General features: G+C 45.7%; 1 pseudogene across 1 annotated transcript in view; it reads left to right on the plus strand.

The window, feature by feature from the left end:
- The window catches only part of LOC146190934 (cytochrome P450 3A4-like), a 39963-nt pseudogene extending 20334 nt beyond the window's left edge, over nt 1-19629 (plus strand). The window contains exons 9-14 of the transcript XR_014706342.1: nt 1168-1237; nt 4349-4457; nt 6005-6096; nt 16259-16399; nt 17015-17177; nt 19392-19629. The product of XR_014706342.1 is annotated as a cytochrome P450 3A4-like (transcript). The remainder of the gene's footprint in view (nt 1-1167; nt 1238-4348; nt 4458-6004; nt 6097-16258; nt 16400-17014; nt 17178-19391) is intronic.
- The last annotated feature ends 4261 nt before the right edge of the window (nt 19630-23890 follow it).

A 23890-nucleotide genomic window follows, 5' to 3' on the forward strand; every position in this document is an offset into this window, starting at 1 on the left:
TAACGTATCAACCTTGGTGTGCAATGAATAGCAACACCGTTTGAGGCGCCACTTTGGCGAGATAATTAATATTCATATACTAATCTGAATAAAATCCACTTTATCTCGCCATCAAAAAGCGCTACCATGGATAAATGAATTCCTAAGAGGGCAATAGAAATAACTCTTCATTAAGATTTATTTGCCAGACAGAGCCCTCATATGCTGGAACCACCATCCTCCTTGCTCTGAGTGGAAATCAGTAATATTGCTGTTTAAACCATAAAATTCAATAGTTTCCATACTTTTTGGGTACAATCCTTGCCACTGCTTCGTTAGGGTTTCATTTTGCCAAGGTAGAAATTGGTCCTAGGGAGCTGTTGTGAAAGCAAACTGACAGGGTTGATACAGGGTTGGCTTTCTGCCGACGCGAATTTATTACAGTTCGATTCGGTTGCTCATTTGTCAACGTACAAGGAGCAGAATAGTTAGGACTTTGCATAGCCATATCTCATCGCAAAGACAATGAATTACTAACTTCTCTATTCTGATGCCTTGTTTGTAGTTTCCCTACTAATTCGAACATATCAATAAATTAGAGAGCAATTCGAAAATAAACACACATGGTAGTTGGCGAGAAAAGAATCAAAATTCTAAGTTTGTTTTTATTTTGCTCTTGAACGACGTTCGTTTATTACAGCAAATCCCTGTGTTTGAATATTAATTTTTATTTCTTGATTTCATACAGGACTTCATGTTACAGTTCCAAGCAGACAAATACATAAGTAGTTATTGCAGCGAAGTAAAACGAGAAACAACAATGAAACATGCAGTCATTCTGCGCTGTCAATTACTGTGTCGATGAATTCTACTCCGTCACGGTACGTGGGAAGAAAGAAAATTTAAATGTGTCAATCCGAGCAAAGTAAGAAGGAAGGGCACCGGGATGATGGTGGTGTGCAAGGCCTGTAGCTGAAAAGATACGTAGGGTCTAAGGAAGGCAGCGAAATTTTTAGCTGTGCTGTTTACCCGGCATAAATAATGAACCACGCAATGCTTCTCTTGCAATGATGCGTCACGGGGATGGATATTGCGTCAAGCTGTGTGACAGGACTTGCTTCGCATGTTCTTTGCATCAGTTCTCTCCAGCCTGATGTGTACTGAGCGGGATGTCTCTTTTTTGCGCAGGATCTCTAAAGTCAAGGGCACTGACGACCGCTGAAATAACCTCAAGCTCGGCCGTGGTGTTTATTGGAGGGTGAGAGATAAACGAAAATTGGCAAATCATGCTCTGCAAGCGCAAGCCGTTAACCAAACCACACAATGAAGAGCTTGGCTATTTTTCAAACCACTGCAAACAACTTTTCCGCGCCAGTAAAAAAAAAAAAAAAGGTCCTATTTTTCACTAACGGAAAAAGACACGAGGTATTCATAGTCTAGTCTGCGTTAGCTCTCCATGACAACAACGTGCCTCCGACTCGTGTTCGCTCACGCTGCCTACGCTCACTTCATGGAAAGTTCCAATGACAATGCTGCTGCAGTTGCCGCTGTTGCAAACGAACATGACGAGGATAGCTACACATGATAGTCGTCGAACACCTTTATTATTATTATTTTTTTTTGCAAATTACTTCACCTTGGGGATTCCTCTAAATATTCGACCAATGCAAAGTTGCGAATAGTTACGCCAATGGGTCAGAGACTCGATCGTTCCGCCGTCGGACAACGATAATTCCGCCTCGTCGGGCAGAAGCCCATATGTGGCCCATTCTTTTATTAGTGTGCTCTTGTGTCCTCGTTGTATAGTGAAGCTTGACAGAAATAGCTGCCTTTTCACAAGGCTGGATTGCATTGTTCGAAACTTGCTTTTGCCCCCAATGGGACGCAGCGGAGTTTGCAAAGCCTATTCCAAGCTCGCACATCTGCGAAAGAAGGCGCCGGGCCGGGGGATGCTTGTAATCATTTTTACCGGTGGATGTCCGGCAGTGGATTTCGAACCAACCACCTTCTGCAGCAGATACGGACGCCCAAACCACTGGGCCATGACTGTGGCCTCTAATTTGGACAGCTATACTCTACTTTCAGCAATGAGAAACACCTCCGGCACCGCACACGTGCTCTTATCCATAAGTGGGTGGTAACCCTCCCCCGTGGTCTCAATTGTGCAGAAGAGGTTATGCCTCGGGGGACCGGGTAGGGGCTAGCATCACTACTGCCGTCACTCGGACGTGGATTAATTTTCATGATTTATATACCCACCCAGGGTGTCTGGTACGCAAATGCGAAAACATTCAAGCTGACATTCACCCCTTACTGTGGGATTGCTCAGGTCTGAGTCTGACAAGACTCAGGCGCCTGATGGTAGCGGGTCCTAATTCTAGAAGTCCTGCACCATATATTGCTAGGGCGCTGGGACCACATAATCTCTCTCCTAGACTTCCTAAAATCAGCAAACATCTTACCATTAATTTAATAATTTATTCATCCTTCGTTGCATGACCCTCTGGTGTCCTGACGCAATAAATATTGTTCATAAAAAATGGGACCAATGGGACGAAAAGACACGAACTAAGAAAAAGGCTGTGTTTTTTTCTAGTTCAGTCTTCGCACAGATATCAATTTGCTGATTCTATAGACCGACTAACCCAGTTTTATGCCTTAGTGGCGGTAATAAAGTCCCACGTGTGCCAAAGGAAGACTGATATAGAATTCAAATTGCTTTATGACTTACAGGGCTTCACGTCCTAAAGCAAATGTGTCTATCAGGTACGCTTTCGACCAAATGGGGTCTCTAAAGGGGAATTTATATCTCATGGTACACACGCTCTTTTCTTTTTGCGTTCCGCGAAAATCGGCCGCCGCGGCCTGAATAAACTCATATCTTTGTGTTCAGATTTCAAGCGCCTTTAACACTGAGCCACAGCGGCGGGAGAGCTCAAATTGATCAGTATCGATATATTACTGTGTTACAAACTCTGCCTTTACTGAAGGAGTTTTGTAAGTTAAAACATTTATAAAAAGCTAATTGACGGTTAATTTTCGCGAAGCACGGATGTAGATGACAGGCAGAGACACAGTGTAGTACTCGCTTAGCTAGGCTCAGCTTCGCATAGGTTTGTTTTCCCACGCCTTCGCATATTTAGAACCGACGAAGACAAGTCCCCTTGTAGAAACGTTCGCTCGGCTTGCGAACTGAAGCTCCGCCTCCATCCTTGTTCAGTGCTGTTTTTACATACTTGGCTGAAAATTACTGACTACTTTGGCCCTTGTTCGGAAGAACGATGTCCTAATAAAGATGTTTAGAAAAAATTGTTGCTGTGGTTAACGCTCTGGCGTGCGAAGGTAATCTCCTTTGCCTTGCCCTATTCCGGGTTAAGTGGAGAAATATGGGAGAGGCCTTCGCCCTGCAGTGGGTATAATCAGGCTGATGATGATGATTCCGAGACCACAAGTCTAGGAAAAAATATTTGAAAGAACAAGAAAAATTAAAGTTGATTTTTTTTTTCGAAAAGGCATTAGAACCCCCTCCCGAAATCTAATAATGTGGCTTAGTATTGCTTCTGCGTCAAAAGTAAATTGCAGGTGCCACAACCTGCCATTTAAAGAAGCCAACAGCGGCGTATAAACACCTTTCTTTTTATCGCTGATCTCTGAGGGCACGCTATAGGCCTCAATTGACTCTGAACCAGCAATTATGGAATCCTCCTCTCTTTCGGCGTTAAAGATTTAGATCCAGCGAAGCCAATATTCTAGGCAATAACTAAGTATTTTATAGGCAACAAGACAAGTCTCCAAGGAGCAAGAAAATACATTTATTTAGATATAGGCGGATTGGCTCGCTTTTCTGCGGCAAACTAAACTTTGCTTTGTTTTGAATGTAATTAAAGGCAAGGTGCAATGGTTTGCTGTCTCTACACTGGTCAATAGTGGTACATGGTACGGAATAATAAAGCCAAAATACCTGTATTAAGCCTCTTGTGTTTCTTCTATTTCGGTTTAATTGAAACTAATCAAAGCTTAAAATGCAGCAGATGATGCCGAGGTCGAAGGTTTAACACACGGGAAATAATGTACAGACGTTGATAGTATTGAGGAAAGTCAAGTTTCATCCTTAAATTTTTTTTCTCTATGTACTACCAGTGCATCGTAGCAACAGGGTTTAGTTTCTTTTTTTATATTGTCAGCCACACTCTCTCACCTTCGACCACTTACTCCACAGGCATTTAAACATGTGTGACATTAAGAAATGTAGGTTGTGCATGTAAATACTATAGTATTCTCGGTAATATTTCGTTTTTGTTATCCTATTTATAATTTCACAAGGGCCAAAAAGAGTATTAAGATTTCGCATGCGATTTATTTACTGCAGGTTTGAGACGACTGCCACGTCTCTCAGCTACATCACCTTCGTTCTCGCGAAATATCCGGAAGTCCAACAAAGGGTTCGTGAAGAAGTTTTGGAAGCGATATCAGATTCGGTGAGTGGATGCTATCAAAAGCAGGCGTCAAGATCTACTACCCACTATGTAGAGACAAGAAAAGCCCCTTTTCTCCCCAAACGACTCCTATGTCGAGACTGCACGGAAAAGTTACATGTATTGCCATCAACCAAAAGGGGTAAAAAAGTTGCAATCTATTACCACCGAAGTATTTTTTAAACTTTCAGCTAACTAGAAATCTTTGCATAGCTAGCATTGTGATTAAATGTTGGCTGTGGCTTAGCTCTGGTTAAACCTGGAGGATTGCGAAAGCAACATCTGCATGGTTAAACTTGCTGTTTTGCTATAGCTATACCTAACTCGCTATGGTTGAAGCGTATGTTTTCATTGAAGAGGCTACACATGGTGATTATAGAACCGTTTTATTCACGTTTCATCTCGGTCCACCGGGAATCGAGCCTCCAGTCCTTGGATCCCCATCCCAGTGCTTCACCAACTGCGCCACACCTCGGATCGTGAAACGCTGCTCATAGTTCCCCTTGTCTACCATGAGGATGATAGCGGGATTCCGCGAGTGACAGATACTGCGCCTTTCCCTTCCTGTAAACGAATTATAGAACGCCGATGAACTTTGATGCCTTCAACGAAATGGTGATTGTGTTCAACAAGGGGCGCGCGATGTACCGTCACGATAGGTCCTGGCGTCACCAGGCGATTTATGGATATACAAAGATACCCCGCCGGGCGTCCGGTCGAGGCGCCTGTGCGGCGCCTTTCATTCGCCGCTTTCTCGAACGCTGCACCACACAGCAAACAGAAGCAGACCCAGATGTTTAGGAGGCGTTAGTACAGGAGGCATCAGCGGCGTTTGAAATTAATTTACAGGATATAGAAGGCACAGTAGCCTATCAGTCACAATTCTCCCCGGACACATGTACCACACCATAAAGGAAGGGACGAAGGTGGGAGTGAAAGAAGAGAGGGAAATAGAGGTGCCGTAGTGAAGGGCTACAATCCACCGCACCTTGTGCTAAGCAACCACTTCGGGATCGGAAGAGTTAATCGTTTCGGCTCTCCTACGCCGTTCAGCAGCCGCTTTACTATTCTTCTCCATGGCTGATTGCTTACCGGCTGCTGCGCGCCGCTAGCCAGATATATACACCAAAAACCACGCAGATGGCGATGCGCAATCGCTACCGCGCATCAGAAAGAGAGACAGAGAGAGATACTGGTCGGCGAGGCGATGGATAGCGCGTGGCGGAGGCGGCCGCCAGCCGCTTCTCGCGCAAGCGCACATTGGCCTTTCCAGAGCTCCACGAAATGGCTCATTGACTAGCGTATTGTTGCTTTCGCAACAATAACAGGCGAAAGTGATGGTAATACCTGTGAATGCCAAAAAACGCCAAGGCGGTCAGAAAAGTGCACCTTACTAAAATGGTTATCAGAAAAAGTACCACATTAACGGAATCTTATTGGTTTGGCTACAGTCAGCATTTTGACACTCCACAAGAATTGAAATGTTGCTACATCGAGGTCTCTCTGTCAATATGAACTGCTGTTTGACGCTGTTCTCTTTCTTTCTATAGGGCTCCATTGATTACGAAACTGTCACACGCAAATTGAAATACCTGGGTCAAGTTGTCGAGGAGACGCTGCGACTATTTCCTCCCGGTCTGCTGTACGTATAAACACTGCGTAGAAATGAGGCAATGCCATATTTTGCTACGTTAACGCATTCTACACTGAAGCGATAACTGTTCTTCAGTCGCAAACACTTTAACACTATAATATGAAGAGAGCGCACTCCCGGTATGAAGTACTCCTTATTCGCACCCCGGTGCGTGCAGCATAGTTGCCGCTTCCAATCGTACGGCTTGCCGCGGGGCTACGTTTGGCAACTCAAACTTTGGTTTGGTTTTTAGGGTTTATTTTTGAGGGTTAATTTTTTAGGGTTTAAACTAAATACACGACTGCATACTGGGCAAATTTCCATCCTCTCGGGCGCAATGTAATTGCTGTGGAGTCTGAATGGTTATCACAAGGTAGTCATACATTAAAAAAAACCAAAGTTATGGTGTCAAAGCTTTTCTGACAGCAACGCTGCAAGCAGCAGTAAAAAAACGCCATGCCTTAGCAGGGCCGCCGACAAACTGTATTGTATTGGGATGGGATGGGATGGAGAGGGATCTGTTCTGTGTAAAATATTTTTTCCTTACGTTCTCTAGTTTAGTACATGTAAGTATGATGTGATTTATTGTTAGTTCACCTCCGCATCCTTGACACAGAGGTCTGTCTTCTTTTTTTTAGAATAAAGCTATGTGTTAGATGAGTGTGTCCGATGCGAAGACGACATAAAATGGCTTCGATGAAACGTTTTTGGTGACTGCACGATTTGTAATCTTCAATGATCGATTTGACAAGGTGTAACTTATTATTTATTACGTTGTTCCATGATGTCTGCCATTTTACTCTCAATTTTCTCTTTACAAGTCTTAGAACATCTTTATGTGGTATGTTAACTGGCTGTATTTTAGTATGACGAGCTGCTGCGGCACATGCACCAGCTGTTTCATTGACGCTGATTCCAACGTGGCTAGGTGCCCAACGGATTTTAATTGTATGTCCATGTGTTAATTGTCTGTCCCTGTGACAAAGGATTTGGCATTGATAAGATGTAAAATGGTGACCACTGTGTCATACGTATACAAACATTCACCGTTGCACGATGCTTGGTGTCAAAAATGCAAACGGAATTTTGATGGACGACGGCTTAAAAAGGGTAATGATGACATGTGTCTATACTTTATTTGACCGAAGTGTGAGCACAAGAACGCCATAAATACCAAAGAAGCGTTTCTATGTGTGGGAAAGCGCTCATTCTCATCTGATACCGTCATGCGCAAATCATTTTTCTCGAAGAATGTGGCACGTTTCACGCGAAGTTGTGCTTGTATGTTGGATGTTTCTGGGTGATGTTCCACCACAAGCAAGAAAACATACCACACACAGCCGACTGGTGTTTATGTAAGGACGTGCCTTTATTTCGGTTTAGCTTTGCGAAAATTACAAAACCCTTGTGCGTTTCTTTAACACATACCAATGAGAGTGCGAACTTCGACAGTGCTGCAAACGGTAGTGACCTCTCGCGCAGGACGACAAAACAGCCGTAATTACCATTGCGCGCCTCTCTGCCAGCTTTACCTAAGTCATTGAGAGCCAACTAGCACTAAGCTGAAATATGTAAACAAAATTTCTTCTAATATTTGCAAAACGCATTTTCAATAAAACAATTTATATGTAGTTGGCTAATAGGAAGCCCCCCAACATTATCTTTCTTTAAGGGAATCGAATACGTTTTTTGACCAAGCTAAACAGCAGCAAAAAAACAAAAAAAACAACAACGAAGAAGCAAAATTCTAGGCATTCTGAACGGGACACATATACCGTGTTAACGCCATGCTGCAACTTAGGATTTCTGCAGCATGCTTGTTTTCGCCCGAACTCATTAATTAAGTAGTTTCGGCGTGATGGTCGAGCGCCACTTCATTTACTAAAGCAATTGCACGAACAAGGCACGCACAATGTTCATGCAGCCGAAACTTTTGGCATCCTTTTTCAAGGTTTGGTTTGGTTTGGTTTTGGGGTTTAACGTCCCAAAGACGCCATGGTTGAAGGCTCCGGAAATTTCGATCATCTGGGGTTCTTTAACGTGCACTGTACCGCACAGAACATGGGTGCGTAGCTTTTCGCCTTCATCCAAAAACGGCCGCCGAGACAGGGATTTGATTCCGCGTCCTTGGGCACAATAGTCAAGTGCCCTAAACACTGTGCCACCACGGCGTGGACTATTTAGGGAGAAAAACTACTAATACTGTTATCACCGATTCAGCACAATTCTACAGAGCTCAAAAGGTGCGCAGTTAGCAAATATTTGCCAGGCGTCAAAACAACTTGCCCACGTGCCGCAATGTACTGTTCCCCAGCTGCCACAAAGCTTTAACTGGGGTCAAACTTTCCACTTTCCACTGTATGTCAGCTAAAAATGAGACAGGTAGGCTTTACGTGAACCCTTTTTTTTTTTTTCTGGAGAGCAATTAACTGGCGGTAGAGCAACGGTGTCTGACTGAATCAAAATCTGAAAGAGGAATGCAGCTTGTTATGCCGCGGAGTGGGCTTAGAGGAATATTCCGCGGAACTGCCCCAGTTCGGTGATTCACTAAACCCGCATCCTGCAGCGTGCCGAGTCCTCAAAAATGGCACGTACATAATTAAAACAAAATTGAGATGCCACTCAAGCTTCTCCTCGTAGTAGACGTGAACAGCTTTTAACACCACCTTTTCATTCCGCGAATGCTTTTACTTTTTTTTTTATTGCCCAAGTTCGCCCTTCGGCATAAGGGTTTAAATATATTGTTACGAAGGGGGTAAGACGTCGGAGCGCTGAACAACAAGACGATAGGGTCGGGGGCTCAGCTGGTCAACGGCCGCGCGTCCGGCACGAGAGTCCTTTTTCAACGTCTTTCTCCTTCACTTGTCTTCTAAACTTCATCTTCTTCCGTACTGTTACATTTTCCCCCTTTGCAGACGAAGCCCCCCGGGCGAGGTAGTTATTCGTTTCCACGAGAGTGACACGGCTTCATCCGGGCGACATGGGCAACTTCGGTTCTGACTGAACGACGACCACTTGCTGTCATACGTGCTATTTGGTAGTTCACTTCACTGACGCGTTCAAGCACAACGTAAGGGCCAGCGTAATGCGCCAACATTTTCTGCGCTAAACCACGCTTTCGGAGAGGTCGCCAAAGCCACACTAAATCTCCAGGGGCGTAAGACACATGGCTATGCCGACTGTCGTACCGAGCTTTTGAACGCTCTTGAGAAGCGAGAATTCGCAAACGGGCGAGACGGCGAGCTTCTTCGGCTCGACAAAGAGTTTCCGCAATGCACGGTTCATCATGGACGGAGTAAGGAAGAATGGTATCTAGACAATACCGAGGAGGACGGGCATATAGCAGGAAGAACGGGCTGTAGCCTGTAGTCTCATGGGTTGCGGTGTTGAATGCAAACGTTATAAATGGCAGTATAGTATCCCAATTCTTGTGGTCAGATGCGATGTACATAGATAGCATGTTTGTGAGTGTGCGGTTTGTGCGCTCCGTCAAGCCGTTGGTTTGAGGGTGATATGGTGTGGAATGCCTAAAATGCGACGCACACAAACGAAGAAGCTCTTCCACAACATCTGCCATAAACTGGCGACCTCGGTCACTGATGATCACTCGCGGAGGTCCATGGCGGAGGATCACAGAACGGAGCAAGAACAGGGACACGTGGTGAGCGGTGGCTGAAGGAAGAGCTGCCGTTTCGCAGTAGCGGGTGAGGTAGTCGGCACAAACCACGATCCAACGATTTCCGTCGGATGACTTCGGGAAGGGACCCATAAGGTCGATTCCGATTTTCTCAAATGCGCCACGTGGTGGAGTCACAGGATGCAGCAGGCCCTGTGGCGTGGACGTAGGGCGTTTGTGTCGTTGGCACTCAGTGCAGCTCGCCACATATCGCTCAGTCGTCTGGCGCATCTTTGGCCAATAAAACCGGTCGCGGGCACGATGGAGCGTTCTTGCAGAGCCCAGGTGACCGGAAGTGGGGTCGTCGTGCATGGCGCGTAAGATGCACGAGCGGTAGCTCTCGGGAACCACAAGCAGAAAATTCGTACCGGTGCTTGAGTAAGCCTTTTTGTACAAAAGGCCATCACGGAGACAAAATGGGCTGGAAGCAGTGGAATCCCGCGCCTCCGCAAGCAGGGGCTCGAGGCTTATGTCGGTCTCTTGCGCAGTCCGCAAAGCCGAGGCGTCGGGAAACTCGGGCACGACGGAGGCGATGTAATGATCGAAATCACCAGAGTCACATTCGGTCGTAGGGAGAGGAAGGCGTGAAAGACAGTCTGCATCGGCATGTTTGCGGCCACTCTTGTACGAAACAGTGAAGTCGTACTCTTGCAGACGAAGGGCCCAGCGTGCCAGACGACCAGATGGATCACGAAGGTTGACAAGCCAACACAGGGCATGATGGTCCGTCACAACCGTGAAATGGCGTCCATATAGGTAGCACCGAAACCGCTGAACAGCGAAAACTACAGCGAGACACTCCTGCTCCGTAACAGTGTAGTTACGCTCAGGTTTGCTGAGGGAACGGCTTGCATACGCAATTACATGCTCGCCTGTTGTCGAACGTTGCACAAGCACAGCGCCAACACCAATCCCACTTGCATCAGTGTGGACTTCAGTCGGAGCGGAGGGGTTGAAGTGCCGTAGTATGGGATGTGACGTTAGCAGAAACTTTAGTTGGCGGAAAGACGCGTCGCAATCTGAGGTCCAGTCGAAAGGGACGTCCTTTTGTAGAAGGGATGTCAGAGGGTAGGCGACGTCGGCAAACCTTGGAATGAATCGTCGAAAGTAGGAACACAGGCCCAGAAAACTGCGGAGCTCCTTTTGAGTCTGTGGTCGTTGGAATGCTGCAACTGCTGCAGTCTTCTGTGGATCTGGCCGAACTCCATCGCGGTCGACGAGATGACCGAGTACCAGCGCTTCACGTTCACCAAAACGGCACTTTTTAGAATTCAGGACAAGGCCAGCCTTCTGTAGGCAATCTAACACAACAGCGAGTCGCGTGTTATGTTCAGTAAAAGTCCGGCCAAAAATAACAACATCGTCTAAATAGCACATGCAGATTTCCCACTTGAGGCCACGAAGTATTGTGTCCATAAATCTTTCAAATGTGGCCGGCGCATTACATAGGCCGAAGGGCATCACGTTAAATTCAAATAGGCCGTCCGGGGTAACAAATGCAGTTTTTTCCTTGTCAGCAGGATCCATCGGAATCTGCCAATAACCCGATCGCAAATCAACTGAAGAGAAATAAGACGCGGAAAAAAGGCAATCTATGGCATCGTCGATGCGTGGTAGAGGATACACATCATTTTTAGTGATGGAGTTGAGGCGACGATAGTCAATGCAGAACCTCCATGTTCCGTCTTTTTTCTTCACCAATATCACGGGAGCAGCCCAAGGACTTGAGGATTCCTGTATTACGCCCCTGTTCAACATGTCTTGGACTTGCTCGGTGATGATCTTACGCTCTGATGGTGACACACGGTACGGCTTTTGACGGATCGGATGGGCAGATCCCGTGTCAATCCTGTGGCGTGCGCGCGACAGGGGAAAACGTTGCGAGCCGTCGGACTGCGTGAAATCAAAGACGGATAGGTGCTGGGACAAGAGGTTCTTCAATATCTGTCGTTGTGATGTGTTCAACGATGCACTGATCATCGGAAGAAGCTTTTCGTCAGCAGGTGAGTTAGTAGCGGGGTTGTCTAGGGCAGGAGTAACGACAGCTACACAATTCGGGAGAGTTGCGCTACATGAAGCTAGTTTGGAACCCGCTGGAAAAACAACTGGTTCCGAAGAGCAATTTATAGTCCACAGTCCGGTACGGCCCTCTTTCACGCGAACCAAACAATGAGGCACTAACGCATTTTTCTTTACGCACTGTAAATTAAGAGGCGCCACAGTAGCCTCAAAAGAGTCGTTAATAGGACGGGAGCAGGACACCTGGACACACACTGCTGAATGTGGCGGTATGACGACTTCATCACACACACACAAAACGTCTTCATAATTTGATGTCTCTTCCAAAAGTTCACGAGGAAGAGAACCACTAACACTTAGCTCTCCCGTTCGACAGTCAACTGTAGCGCCGCACATACGCAGGAAGTCAATTCCCAAGATTACGTCGTGCGTAGATCGGGGCAGTACTGCAAACTCCGCCGGAAATACCGTGCCCCCCAAGGAAACTTTAACGCTGCATACCCCAACCGATACAATAACTCTCCACTTACTCCATAAAAATTTGCAGTTTTGTCCCAAACAAACATAACTTTGTTCTTCAAAAGGTTCTTAAAATTTAAACTCATCACTGAAACTGTAGCACCAGTGTCTACCAACGCCATCGTTGGCAAACCATCAACAATCACATTGACCTTGTTCTTTAACATGAACACAGACGGAGGAATAATAGGTAGCAGCGCACATTGTCCAGCGACCTCACCTCCATTGGCCGCGCTGGCTAGTTTTCCTGCGTTGGTGGTGGAGATCGGCGCCGTGGAGACGGGGAGCGGCGCACACGAAATGACGGAGGTGGTGTGACACTACGGTCAGACGCTGGCGAATGGCTGCGGTGCCCTTCGTTTTGAAAACGGCCCCTCCGGGAAGGATGTTCTGGCCGATAGTTGTCGATGTAGGGCTGGACGATGCGTCGGTTCGGTGCCGTCGGGGGATTCCGGAACGATGTGCGCCGATTGCAGTAGCGGGAAATGTGACCCGCGGCCCCACACCGGTAGCACACCGGAAGAGGTCGCTCAAAAAGTGGCGTGTCAGCTGGTTCCTGCATGGTAGGCCGCGACGAATATCCGGATGGTGGTTCCGGGACGATGTAGTTGTCCGGCGGTCGGCGCGATGTGCGACTGGAGTAAGAGCGAGGATCTCTACGCTGATGGCAAGAGAATTGTTGGAAATTGTCTTCAGGCCTTGGTCGCGGAGGGTATAGGTCTTCGCGGCAGACAAAGTCGGTGACATTCGTGGACATCGGCGGGCACGCACCCCCATAAGTTGGACGAGCATATACGTCCCCTCCGAAGCCATTTGGCCGGACAAGCTGCTCACGTCGTGACATCTCATCTCGAACAATCTCACGGATCGCGCACAGGAGGCTTGGAGATGGCGATTCTTCAATGCTAGCCACTGTAGTCACATTTGCGAGCCGTCCAAATTTCGGTGTAATACGGCGAGTCTTTAGGGCCTCGAATGTTCGGCAGTGCCGGATAACGTCAGATACCGAACTCAAGTTTTCCTTGGCAATGAGGAAGTGGTAGACATCTTCCGCAATGCCCTTGAGCAGATGGCCTACCTTATCATCTTCAGTCATCCTGCTGTCGACGGTCTTGCACAACTTGAGTATGGCCTCTATGTAGGTGGTGCAAGTTTCGCCGGCTGCCTGGGCCCTCTGAGCAAGTGTCTGCTCTGCCTGTTTCTTCTTTGCAGCTAGGTCGCCGAAACATTCCTTGATAGCTTCGACAAAACTTTCCCAAGTTGTCAGGGAGTCCTCGTGGTTCTCATACCACATCAAGGCGGTTTGCGTCAAAAAAAAGACTACATTGGCTAGTTTAGCCACTGAATCCCAGTGGTTATAGCGGCTCACACGTTCATAATGAGTGAGCCAGTCATCAACATCTTCCCCTGCTTGGCCGGCAAAGGAACGAGGCTCGCGAAACGGTAGCGTCGCATTCGTGGTGGTCGGCGGCGCATCGCGAGACGGGGGTAGAGGATCCCGTGTTGATGTTCGGGGCTGCTCGGTAGTCTGCTGCATTCTTGTTGGAAAGGGCGCGAGACCAGCGAGGCGACGGCTCCGACGAAGCTCCAGCGATTGAGGATGCGTCTTGAGGGTAGTCGTACCCAGCACCTGACCACCAATTTGTTACGAAGGGGGTAAAACGTCGGAGCGCTGAACAACAAGACGATAGGGTCGGGGGCTCAGCTGGTCAACGGCCGCGCGTCCGGCACGAGAGTCCTTTTTCAACGTCTTTCTCCTTCACTTGTCTTCTAAACTTCATCTTCTTCCGTACTGTTACAATATTGATACAGGCCTGTGGCAGCAATGAATGCCAACAGCTCTCGGTGGTGTGGGCCATGTGTCCATACCCCTGTGTCGGGCGGTTTGGCAGGGTGGTAAGAGTGGCTTCTAAGGTGTGCCTTGCGGGCCACGCTAAGACCAGGACAAGTTTATAGGAAGTGGTCCCGTGTGGCCTCCGTAGCAGGGGCTGGGCAGAAAGGGCAGTTCATGAGAGCAGAATGCTTTTACATTTTTTTTGTGCTTGTAAGTTGTTAGTTATAGGGAAAGGAGGACGCAGTGTCTGTGTCGGCACCTTTATCACCTCCTTTTTATCCTGCGGATAGATTTATTTTTTTCGCTTAACTTGGTCTTTATGATAGCGAAGGCACAATATCTCCCTTCTCAGTAGACACCTACACATGTCATATATGCATAAGTCGTCGCATGGAATCCTTATCGCAAACAACGCTCCAACTTGCCGAGGCGATTGATGCTAGACGGGAAGTGAAATGATATGATACCACAGTTGCACTGCAGTGAGGGCGGTAGCGTTGAAAGTTTAATATAAAACCACGTGCAGATTTCCTCGTCACATTTTTCTCAATGAGGTTATGGCGAGAGCGACGGCTTTTCGACCGAACCAGCTCTATACGCTTGCTGTAATATATCCGAGAGTTGTTTTAGAGCGCAGCTCCTTGGCGCCCGTTCCCAGGTTTCGCGTCGGTGTCGGTGTCGGCTTCGTAACCAGCTCCGCCCCACTTTCAGCCCCCCAGCTCAGCCCCCTCTTTCTGCGTGGCGCCGACCGCTCGTGTTATCTGATTGCTGCGCGCGTTCCCCCGTTCGCCACTGATTATACCCCCTCCCCCTCTTTCTGCCTGGCGGCGAGGGGGCTTTCCGGTTGCAGAAAAGCGGCTCGCTATCAGCGGATCACGATGCGTGCATCCCAAGCCGAAACGCAGAGGCGGGTAATTAGACTTATTACAGAGCACTTACTGTCGATGTCTGATTCGAAAACAATCTGCTTCTTTAATGTGATATGCTAGGCATTTAAGCGCAGATATTAGGCAAACTGAGCCTAACAAGCTCGACTAGGCTTAGGAAGAGGCTTAATTTTGGCACTGTGTGTGCAGGCACGTTCAGACTACATTTCTTGATCTGTGCTTCAGCCATGTTCAACTAGGTATAGTAAGGCCTAATTAGCTTTTGCCTTGACCTTGAGTTTAGTCAAAGTCATGGACACTCAAAGCAACTGGTAGTAGGTACTATGTATAGCAAAGCTAGGCTCGGCCGTTGCTGTAAATATTGAATAAGCCGGACGGACTTGGGACCTTGATAGGCAAAACCCATCTAGCCACTCTATAGATGTGTTCTTGAACTAACCGCCTCGAGCTATAAAGAGACACTGTATTGACGGAATAATGTTATGACACACATCGTTTTTGTGCACAGAAGGCACACAGGCTGTTCAGTACGTGTTTTGCAGGGCAAGAGAAAGGTGCCGTTTTGAGTAACAAACCGTTGCTTTGTCGTGCCTAGGAAGGTAGGGGAGATTGGGAGAAAAAGTAATAAGTAAATGGCAGGGTGTACATATCAGCTCATATTTTTAATAAACTTAGATCTTTAACTGAAACTATATCACGCTATAAAAAGATAATTGAAACTGGTTTGCGAAAAATTTACCGATTTCGCGGATAGAAATGTATGCAGAGCAGTTGATTTTACGCGCTTCTGTTTGGACGGTGTTTTTTTTTTTTTTCAATCATATACTGAAAAATAGAAACGCCTCACCAAACAGTAGGGTCTTATTTTCAAGTGCACCAAGTTGGAAGCGAAATGCAATGTAACAAACTTGAAGCTGGGCTCTCATGAACAAGAAACTTGCTACAAAGTAAGAACAGTTTTTTCATTTGTGAAAGCCTTAGCGCATTGAAATCGGTGCTTTATAATGTCGTTATTGCTCTATCGGACTACCGCCTTATGGCATTTGTCCATAAGTACATAACTTGCATTATGCAGGGGAAGATTGCTGCGAAAGTATTAAACGAAACGTTTTGACGTCGTGCGCTTCAAAGTCGGCCTTTCTACGTGTGTGCAGAGGCCTGGCGTTGTTGTGGTGTGTAATGGTTTATGTTTGCTTCTATAGCACATGATATGTCCCAATACCACAACTGATGCAGATTTGTGACAAGACAAGCCAAGGAAGATTTCGAGTACAATGGCATTAAATTCAAAGCCGGAACCAACTTCATGGTGTCGCAGTACCACCTTCAAAGGGACCCACGCTACTGGCATGACGCCAATGAGTTCATTCCGGAAAGGTGCGTCGCCGAAGAAAATCAGTGTTTGTCTTTTTTGTTCTTTTTGCTACAAACGCGCACTGGCAGCAGTGCACCGCCGCTAGCTTGTGCATTTAGTTAGGGTTGTTTTCACTCGCGAAAACACTTCCCTTTTTATCGACAAATCACTTCAGGCGTATGACTGAGACAGTAACTAAACTTGTAGCCTCAGTTTAAACGCTCAAGGAATCCGTTTTTCAATCGGCAATGCAGCTGCTGTGAACACTTCTCATCAACTAATCGAATTCTAATAAGAAATGTTTTGCGTTGACACCACTGACAAGATATATAAAAAAAAGAATATTTCAAGAAATCGCATTGTCCTTGCCACTTCCTCATTTATTTTTTCATCCATTTCACAATAATCTCAGATTTATTCCAGTCAAGAGGTTGTAATGTTTTCTTTGTAACTAAGAAGCATCTGAATAGCAGTATAACTCATGTGTCCCGTGTATAAAAGAGCAACGTGATTTTCTTGGCTTATATCAATGAAACACAAAGGAATATATTACAGCACCAACTAGCAAACTACAGTTCATTGTCATGTGTTTTTATAGAAAGTAGTGGCAGTGCTAAAAATTCGTTTCCTGTTTGCAGGTTTGCAGCGGAAAATGAAGCCTCGCTGAAAAAGACTGCCAATGCAGCATTCGGAATAGGACCACGGAACTGTGTGGGAATGAGGCTCGGGTTACTGAACCTGAAGTACACGATTGCCAGATTATTACAGAAGTACCGCCTAGAGCTGGGAAAATCACAAATGGTGAGTGATATTGCAGCAGATAGGAAAGAAAAAACATGTGGCAAACATGTGGTCAGCAAGGCCAGCTGCGGACTAAAGGGCATGACGTTGAGTGAAATGTAAGCTTCAACAAAGGTTTTTTGACTTCGATAGAATTAACCAGCCATAAGGAGAACGAGGGTTAAGAAAGTAAACTGAATACGTGAAGCAGGCGTAAGTCTGTATACTCTACTTATATGGGGAAGGGCTAAAGGAAACTTGAGAAAGAGAAAAAAGAAAGAAAAAAAGAAACGAAAGGAAGTGAGAGACCAGTTGTTAATATCAGTCCTCTGAAATATCGCGAAGCTTTTTACTAGCTTTTAAAGGCTGACTGAATATGAAACGTGAGACTTGAAACCTTCGTTTCCATGAAGGCAAAAATGCATAGGTTCAATACTGCGACACCTAGGAGAGCTCGGTTTGCATTTTATCTTCAATTGCTTTCGCTGCGTGTGAGAGGTTATCGTATATAGTACTAACTAGCGCTATAAGAGCGGCCAAATGAAATGTTTCATTTTCTGCTAGACGATGAAATAAAAAATAATTGTTCATTTTTTAATTTTACCCAGCCCCCAGTAAAACCAATGAATTACGTCATTCCAAGACAACCAGATAAAAGGATATGTGTTGTTATTGTTCCAATTTAGTGCGTAAATACCTCTTCAAATTTTTAAGTTATTCCAAAATCTACATTTCTTAAAATGCGTGCTGCATGTCGAAATTTATTGGCCCGCAGGCCAAGGCGCGCCATTAGCTTCAGTTAATTATTTCTCTCTGCAATATGACTAAATACATTACCGTATTTATTGGAGGCATTTAAAGACACATGCACTGGCGTCTTTTGACCTGCAGTAATATTACACTCTGTCGGAGAAGCATCAAAAGCAGGGTATATTGGAAGGTTTGTCAATACTCGGCTGAATTGCGTGCTTGAGGAAAGGAAAAAAATGGGTGGAATCGCCCTCTAACATGAATCAAGTGCAATTAAAGTTTCATTGCCTTATCGGATGCTAGATCGGGCTTTACGAGAGGAACACAATTTAGTTCCAGGGGCCATGACTGCAATGTCATAACAATCAATATTTGGCTGAAAACATGGTATTTTGCGGCGCTGAACATCTTAAAATGCATTTTTGGTGTGGTTGAAATTTCTTCAATCATTCCCACACCGACAAATCAGTTTTCATTTCAGAGATCAGGCTTTTACAGCCATCATGCTGCAATAGAAATTTCTTGGCAGGCACCCCATGTGTGCTTTTTAACCTGCCTCTGCTTTCGCTCAGGTGTTCCGTTATGAAATGAATAAACAACGGCAGCTTTCGGCCTCCAAAAAAATTTCATATATAATAAAACGATCGAAAAAAAAAAAAGTTCTCAAACGGTAATTGAGATCCATGCAGCATAAAAGCGTCAGCATGCTAGAGGATTAGGTTGTCACTATGTATAGAAATGGGATAGATTTCTTTTTTATCCTTTATTGGGTTGGGCAATTCCACGCGACGGAAAGTTGCATCTCAATAATATAGTGCCCCTGCCATGCCACCTATGAACTTTTACTGCTAGAGGCGTGCTCGGGAGGTTCCGAGGCTGCGAGGCCTGAAACGCCCGGTGCAAGGGTCCTGGTGTGTGTTCAAGTTTTCCTTCACTCTTCCAAATGAAAAGTGCTGCTCGACCTAGAAGCTTTTTCTGGAAGCTTCTCCCTACTCTTCCATGTCATCTTGCTCGTCACGTCACGCAGCCCGTCGACCTGTCAGTGCCCTGCCGTGCCACCTTCTAACTGCCACTTGCCAGATATATTTTCGGGATTTTTCGTAGCTGCAAAGCTTCAAATGAGAGTTCAAAAGTTTCAGCGCTTTTTTTTTTCCAATTGCCTACTACTAGCGCCTATGACAAGGATGCTAGAGATTACATACGTCCTCGAACAAATTCCCTCAAGCGATAGTCTGCCAGAGCGTGGCGATGTTTAGAGGGGGCGAGGCTCTAAACGGTCGATGGCGAAGCCGCCTAAGGCAACGGCGGACAGTTTTTCGGACATGGATGAACTAATCGCGTTAAATAGATGGAACTTTCGCGTTAATGCAAAATGTGTCTGTGAGCAGCACAATCTGTTATGTTTGCGTTTGATTAGTTATTCTTCACAGCTGAAGAAGCAGCATTGTTGATTTCATTCAAGTCAAATGGGTTTATTTGTTTCAGGGCTCTATGGAAATCACCGCATATGGTATGGTTTCAGCTCCTGGAAGAGGTCCCTGGGTGACACTGCATCGGGTATGAAGAACCCTGTATGCGTAGACAAGGAGAAAATGCAAAAATGTGCTAACTGCGATGCCCAGTAGAGCGACAAAGATTTTTTGAACTGAAGTCTCGACTGGCACCCCTTACTTTATGCTCCGAACTTGGCCTGTAAGGTATTTTGAATAGAAAATGACACATTAACAACAACGCTACCTTCCAATAAATGTTTTCATCTGTTTTTAGCAAGGGTTTGTTTCACTTCGTAACCAGCGACTACTAACTGATACTCTAGATCGGGCTACCACACACAGCTGCGTCTGACGTCTGTTTATGACTAATATATAAGGATGGAACTCGCTGCCTTGAGAACAGCAGATGAAAACATCAGAAGGAAAAAATAGACTTTCGACCAAATTTCCACGTAAGCAACTATTAGCCTTCATTCTAGAACCTCCACTCTTCCAAAGGGCACACTCTTCGGACCAATTGACAAAGGCAAGTATGAAGAACGTCTGAACGTTTTATTCAGCAGCAGCAGCAGCAGCAGCAGCATTGCTATCGCTGCATGTGCTCAGTGCTCGACCTGACTGACCACAGGTCGCTGCTCTTTTTGTCCTAGTACGTTTGAATGATCCTACGTACAGTAAGATTCATTTACTGGTTCATCAGCATGTCAGCAGAAAGGCTGATGTATGCGCATGATCGACAACGCCTCACTTCCGTCACTCATCTTGTTATTACGGGTACGTAAAGCGGTGCCTTATTTGCATTTTCCGCTAATGGGTGCCACTATTATAATGCTACTATCAATACAACGAAGGCGAAGCTCTAAACTTAACAAACCTGCTCACTAAAGCGAGAAATGTTTAAAAAATAAGAGTAGAGCCAGACTGCGTAGACAAGCCAACTGTAAGGCCACTATGACGTACTAGAGGGAGTCAGAAAAGCCCCCTAGTTGTTTAGTTGTATGTCGACAAACCTGACTGACCACAGGTCGCTGCTGTTTTTGTCCTAGTACGTTTGTATGAACCCGCGTACAGTAATATTCATTTGCGTATTCCTCAGCGTGTCAGCAGAATGGCTGATGTGTGCGCAAGATCGACAATGCCTCTCTGTGCAACTGTTTTCTGTACAGGCGGAATTCAGAGACCGACAAAATCAATGGACAAGAAATCAGGTTGGAAATAGATGGTACACCCCCTAAATAACTACATAAGGTTCAACTTATCTTTGCCCGGCTCGGCAGAAATATCTGCTCAGACTCCGCTGCATTCCTTGGAATATCCCCCACAGGAGGTAGAGGAGAAACATGTTCACGAAGATTTTTCGCCCAATCCTTCCTCCTCTCTAAATAAATACTTTTTGTCATCAGAACCGTTATAAGAAAGGTGCGACGCAGTTAACGGGCGTGAACTCTCTTTTTTTTTTTTTTTAGAGAATGAGAGAAAGAGAAAGAAAAAGCGGATAGGTTGACCGGCGGTAAGAAGACCCTGTCCCGCTGCTCGACACTAGGAAGCGTAAAAAATATAAAATAGGATGGGAATGAGAGTTGACGATGTCTTAGTACAGTGAAATTCCTTGTGGTGGTCAGATTTGAAAGGGAGTGTTGCGCACATTTGATGACAATCGTCTCGCCTAACAAGCAGCACATGTCTTCTACACGCAACAGTTGTCACTCCTAACACACACCGGCGCAGTTGCAGAAAAGAACTGTGCACTCTCCTGTGGCGCCACAAACCCGTAAACACACGCACCACGCACAGCACCGGTAAAAGCTCAAAATACACAGACACATGTTCCGGCTGAAACATGTATTCACGTATGGTACGCACTGTAAACGATGTACTCTCGTACAGCTGAGCACACGCAACTGTCAAATGCGGGAATCAAGGCTTGTATGCAGCTAAGAGCTCGCAGAAAAAGTTCGTCGCACCTCAGTTAAGTTAGCTTCGTCCTTTCACTTAGAGATGCTTTTTCATAGAGAGGGAGACTCTCCAATTACTCGAGAGTTGTTTCCAAGGCCCTTCTCGCGTCATTGTAATGGAGGCGCCGTTAAATAACAAGATAAATTGTCTCTTGAATTCGCAGTTATAGTTATAGCAGTTTGGGCTGGATTCACTTCTGATTTTGGGGAATAGCATTTGGTGTACGCGACGCCAAACTGGAACCCATGCAACCGAGTTCCCTGAGTTTGTGAAATATTTATATGGTAGGTGAAGGCTGAACCTGGATCATACCAATAGATACAGCCCTAATGATGGCTCACACCGTTTCAGTGAACTGCATGGCATCATGGATTGAACGAACCAGTAAACACGCAATGCAACTTCTCAAAAAACAGATTTCTGTGGCAGCATGAATGGCATAATCCAGCTTAATTGGTGCTATAAATGCTGTTGAAGAGGCTGTCGTCACTGACAAATATAGAAAAATTATCACTGCGTCACGCATGATAGTGCCAACTACTTCAATAGCACCGCTGCCATGCGCAACCGGTTTGGCATACCAGCAATATTTTCCCATATGCTTGGTTTTGGAATTATCTATAATGGCGCATCCACAATTTGGTGGGGTATGCAATTTGAAGGTATCACATTGAGCTGTGGCGGGATGGCGCTAAAACAGGCTGCGTCTAGACTCTAGAGGCGCACTACTAATATTGACCATAGGATGGTGGTGATACCTGGTTAAGTGTCGCAAGCGCACCAGTAAAGGCACCTGCTGGAATCAGTGCGAGGTGGACAGAAGTGGTTCTCACAAAATATGTCCAGCATCGAAGACTTGCAGAGTGAGCCCAAGCGCGCTTTTAAAGCACTAGCCTGATCACCTTGCAGGGTTCGCAGGATAGGCAGTGATATCCCAGAAAAGACCACCACACTGAATCAGAGACAACCTACAACCAACGTATGGTGCAACTGAAGCCAGCTATATACCTAAAATTTGTTACCTTACAACTGCACAGCTTTTGCCTTCTCATAAAGACATGCTTTGTGCAGAGCAGGTTGTGGTATATAGTGGCCGCTAAGAATTTATAGCACTATTTATTGAAGGCATTGACCCAGAATTACGAAAGGTTATCGCGCCATCAACCTGTGTGTAAAAACTAAAATGACGTATTTGGCGCGTGATAGTTCAAGCAGCTGACGACGCAAGTACGCAGATGCAGTAAGCACCCAACTTTGAATTTTCGCTTGAACTTAGGGGACGTGTGACACTTCATGTTCATATGCCTATATTATCTACGTACACGGATACCGAAAGTGCATACGGTAGTTCTTTGAATAGACCGATGAGCACAAATTTAATAACGTTGGACTAAGCACTCTTTCCTGAGGGACGCCACGTGGAACAGGAAGATCTTTTGTGTAACATTTGTCATTTACCATGTACAGAGCCCGGTTCCTCAAATAACCTGCAATCCATTCTTTCATATGTCCACCAATTCCAAATGCCTCGTAGGTGTCTAAGACTGCATTGTGCGAGCATTGTCAAATGAGATGAGGTGCTAGCAGAGACACTCTGGAGTGGGCTTAGGAACACGAGCGTGGCGAGCATGCCTTTTGCAGTACAGGAGACAAACCACTTCAGCATGTAATGAAGAAATGCACTGCGATTCATTTTCAAGACGTCATCATATCTATACGTGCTGCTTTTAGTTTTAGAAACATTTTTAACCAACATACGTTGGAAGCGACAAATCACCGCCAGGAACAAAGGTGGTGTGTTGGAGGAACGAGGAGGTTCTCGTCTCTTTGCAAGCAAGAGTTCATAAGGTACCATTAGTAAGATAAACGTAATTTTATGAAACATCGTAGACAACCTTGTATTACTTTTTGTTTTGACCATGCCGTTAAACCTGAGGTGCACCGGTTACAAATGGTTCAACCACTGTCAACACTGTCAGTATAGACAGAAGAGCCAAGGACGTTCTGACTGACTTTCAGTTAGTCCTATCTCTGCGGTATTTACCCCCCTGTTGCTTTTGTGCCGTTAAGTATCAAGCCTCGTAACAAACGCTGCTTCCAGCCGTTGCTATAAGACGCCCTTTCTTTACCTTTCAGTCCGGCGCTCTGCTCTACTCTAAGCTCTTTTATGTTATCCATTTGCATCACTTGACACAAGTTCATCTGCGGTTCTACAAATTTCTTTATGTAGTGAAAGAGGCATTGCTCACCAAAGGGCAAATGACTGTCATGCTTACATTTAACTATCAAGTTTGAAATTATGACGATGCTAGAGGGAAAAAATTTCGAAAATGCTTTTTTTTTTTTTGTAATGATTTGAACTAATTTACGGTCGCATGACGTACGTGTCCTCTGTTCTTCACTGTTGGGCACAAAATATGTATAGCGCATGCACGTTCCAGTGTTCGAAATAGCTGCGGCAGATCACTCTTTGATTTGACAGCGAATTCCAGGCATTTGGTGCAGGTGTATGCCTGCAGGCGTCGGCTGCAAAAC

The sequence above is a fragment of the Amblyomma maculatum genome, chromosome 4 (assembly GCF_055883805.1).
Source record: "Amblyomma maculatum isolate TAMU_Amacu chromosome 4, ASM5588380v1, whole genome shotgun sequence".
Taxonomy (NCBI): domain Eukaryota; kingdom Metazoa; phylum Arthropoda; class Arachnida; order Ixodida; family Ixodidae; genus Amblyomma; species Amblyomma maculatum.